Source organism: Pinus tabuliformis, chromosome 2_2 (assembly GCF_031772625.1).
Source record: "Pinus tabuliformis cultivar Carrire ecotype Pingquan chromosome 2_2, CPIR1, whole genome shotgun sequence".
In the NCBI taxonomy this organism is placed as follows: Eukaryota; Viridiplantae; Streptophyta; class Pinopsida; order Pinales; family Pinaceae; genus Pinus; species Pinus tabuliformis.
This window is the reverse complement of record NC_142300.1, coordinates 472518541-472523008: the sequence shown is the minus strand read 5'-3', so window position 1 is coordinate 472523008 and position 4468 is coordinate 472518541.

Below are 4468 nucleotides of genomic sequence, written 5' to 3'. Positions count from 1 at the left end.
TTTTGTGAGTTGGTTTCCTAACATAACACCATCACCGCCACGTACCTACCATGTGCCAGCTTGTGAGTGCTATCTCATGTCACCTATTTTGGCCTATTGTGAGCCATAAAACTCTCGATTTCATTTTCCACGTGTCAACCATGCTGCCATGCCATGGGTACGTCAGCATCCACATGTCACTTGTCGTAACCAGTTGTTGGCTGCCACACATCCCTAGTCGCATCCAGTCATTGTTTACCATCGATGAGTGACATGGCCTAATTTACATGGAGAGGAAATGAGTGAAGCCCCCATGAAATTTTATCATATAAAACCCATGTTAACCCTTCCGGACCAACTTTACATAAAAACATTTATTAACCTTTGTCCACCCAACTTCATGATTTAGAGTGATAGAATAAATATTTACACTTTCATTGCCTCTCCGATGCACCAATAGCCCTTGATTCCTTTCAACTCTTTGTGATCGTGGTGCTAGCCCCCAAATTAGAGCCCTCTCTATCAGTGATTTCCAATCATAAGTGTAACCTTGGTGCACGAAATGTCAATTCCCTAATTACTGATCGTTGATCACCTTTTGCATTTGGCCCTTGGTCCTGTATCTCTTCAGGTGACCACAATCTACACCCCGTATTGGTCCCCATCAATTGTAGGTTATCAATTAGAGGTTTCACTCTAATGAACAATATGCCTAAACCTCTGATCGTCGATCTTTGATACGTGACACCATCGCTGCCACGTACCTACCACATGTCACCTTGTGACTGCTAACTCGTGTCACAAGCAGCTTGGGAAATGAATCGAGTTTGTACATCGATATAGGATTCGTAATCAACTGGTTATAATTGTAATCGAATAATGAAATCCTAGTAAATATCAACCATGAAATAGCCCTGTCTCTTGAAACACTATGTCCCACCTTTTCTTCTTGAAATTACCATATTGATAATTAATTAAGCTCATGCTCGTGACCATATATATAGTCTCAATTTGGCAATATCAGAAGGAAGAACTACTTTGGTAACCTTCCCATACTGGAACGGTCGGCTTACCTTGATTTTTCACCTATTGTGGGCCCTAAAACTGTTGAATCCATTTGCCACATATCAACCACGCTGCCACATTGTGGTGACGTCAACCTCCACATGTCACTTATTGGACCCAATTGCTCGCTACCACGTGTCCCTTGTCACATCCAGTCATTGTTTGTCGTGTGTCTCTTATTGGATCCATTTTTTTGCCATGTGTCCCTTTTGGAGGAAAGAGAAAATGCGCAAGCTTCTTTGGTTTTGCACACAAATCATTTGTTAATTTGCTATCGACCATCCTGATACCTTAACACTAGCAGTGCATTCCTGGCAATTTCATCACATATCATAACTTATATATCAACGTCTTTGAAATGTAGTCACTCTACCTCAATGGAAAATCATTGATCACAGAATGTTGATATGCCAAGACCAGGGGCTGTTGATTTTTGATATCATAGGACCTCTGATTGTCGATATAACCAAGAAACTCTGAACTGCAAGATCCAGGATTTTGGCCCGATAGGACTATTAAAACAATTTACTTAAAATATTGTATCCATCAAAGGTCAAAATATGCCTTGGAAATGACAAGTGGAAAGTGCTGAGCAGTATTGCAGAAATGGAAATTGGAGGTTTTAATAATGTATAAAAACGAAAAACACTGACTCACCAATATTGGGAGGCTCCGATATGCGGTGGATGTGTTATCACAATTAAACCCGTTTTACTTTCAATATCGTATCTGTATTAGTAATGATTTTAAATATATGTCATTTCAAAATTTCTATTAAATGGACCTCTGATATCCGAACTGCCAATATGCGTAGCTGATGAATTTTATCAGAACATATTTAATATAAAATTACATTCGCCCTTCATCAGAGCTTTTTGAATGAGACCTCTGCTTAGATCGACCAATCTCTGATTGCGATATGTCTTGCGGACCCGATATCTCCTATATAATATTAAACAAATATCTAAACTCCGAAACTCTGAATTGTGTTATGGACCTCCAGCCACCAATATGGAGACCTGATTGTTTTATCATATCGAACATAAATGTAAAATCCCATCTGCCCCTTATCACAATGTTTGGATTAAGAGATCTAATAAGATCCACTGTCTATGCATGTATCTTGCTCTCACTATCTATTTTATTCATTAATTAATTATAATTAACCAACTATGTGCATTTACTATCTTTTTATTCTCCCTCATACAAAGATCGTATGTTTTATGCCCCTACACAGAGCCACATTAATATGATGGATCAGACTTTTGGTTTCATATATTTCAAAAATATTTATTCTGATGTCAAGGTTTCAATGCCTGAAAACTCCGATATATATTTAATCAATGTGCCACATTGTTTAATGATTCTAACTTAAAACCTATACATGCATCTTGGTCTCAACGACTATTCTATTCATTAAGCTAATTAATGGACCGACAATGTGCGTATATTTTCTCTTTATGCTGACTACCACGAAGTTGATATATATTATGCCCTAGCCACTTTATGGTATGTGTTTATTGAAATGACCCACATTCATATGCTGGATTAGACTTTCAGCTTCCAAAATTTCCAAAAGGATCCTTGTCATGTCAAAGTTTCAAAGTCTGGAAACTCCCGTATATACTTAATCAATATGTCACATTTTCCTTTGATTAAGTTTGAAACCTATCCACACATCTTGGCATCGAGGCTTGTTCTATTCAAAAATATAATTAATGGCCCAACTATGTGCATTTATTCTCACTTTATTCTCACTTAGACGAGCATCTCTGAAATTGTCTCTATCATTAGTAGCCCCGCTATCTCTGTCTCATGTCCTGACTCTCATTTATTTCTCCCTCTGATTAGTTTCTAGATGGGCATGTGCTCTATTTAGCCTCTTCACCTCGCACTATTCTAGTTGTTTTTCCAGTTGTAGTTTCTATTGTTGTTGTTTTTCTATTATTGGTCTCATGGTATTTCTCTTGTTGTTGCTACTGCACATCATGTTGCTTCCTTCAACTGGATAATTGTCACAGAATTTCATTAACAATCAGGCGAGAATCAAAAACATGATAACCATATCGCCTTGTACACTCAAATGGCAAGCATCAATGTTTTCATATTGCATATATGGCTTAAATAATATATGCATTGTCACGACGTACAAAAGACCCGCCTGTAGAGTTTCTGAAATGTCATATATAGAGATCCAAATTTCTATGCCTCAACATTTCAATATTTCTTTCTCATTACCTTTCACTATCAGAAGCAATATATATTTTAAATCGTTCTTCTTTCATTTTTCTCCAAATATACTAATCCTATGAATGACCCCGCTCGCTGCTTTATTTCCACTTCTCTTCCAATGTTGACAAAACTTCCCATGCTTCAACCTGTGAGGTAAACTCCTTTCCTCCTCATCATGGAAGTTACCTTGACAATAAATTCCATCACTTCATTTTTGGTTGGCTCTACAAAACCCAACCATCACTCCAAATAGTTGAACTTGACCTTCTTTCTTCGACAAAGACAACGTCCCAATGGTACCACATCTCCCTCTCCGATGGTACGTCTCACCACATAACTTTTCTTTCGTCTACTTATAATGGCCATGTCATCTCTAGTGCCCTCTAATTGGGGTAAATTATCATTCTCAAAGAAGTCACTTGCACCTTTTTGTGAAATAGTATGTGTATGTTCACTCTTCACCATATCCTTTATGTTTTTTTGTTCCTTCCCTCTCCGCGCCACTGTCACTCCGACTAATGCCACGTTTCTTTTCTCTTTCTTTCCTTATTTTAAGGACTTTGCAAGTTATTGAACTCGAATTTCTCAAATTCCACGCAACTTTGATTGGGGACCTAGACCTTCTTCAAATTGTACACTTGTCCATATATCAACTAGCCTCTTCGACGTCACACGACCCTGCCTCGTATACTGATGCTTCGATCCAGGCTTGTGCTTCATCATCAACTCAGTTATCCTCTTCTCTCCATGCTACCATTCCATTCATGGCACTAAGCCCCTACCGTAAACAATGGTTGATCTAGGGTAGGGTGCTTAGAAAAGCAATCGTTTGCTCATAAAACAATTCTTGAACCTCTGGAAAACTCATTGGATTTGACCTTGTTGATTCTACCAATGATGTAATCCATCTCTTTTCCTTCAGTGATCTAGCAGATTCCTTCCATGAGCTTGTCCAAATGTGGGAAATTTACATGGTTTCAAATGGCACAGTGAAACCAACAAACACAAATTACAACCATCTCGATAGAAAATGGGAAGTCTCCCTCTCTGCAACTTCCATTGTTGAACCTTCCCTAGATGATGTTCTGACAATTCCTTTTCACCATTTATATTTTAAATATATATATGAAATCATATATGCAAACCTTGGCTCAATTATCGACATTAATGGCATTGTTAGGTCCACTTCTCC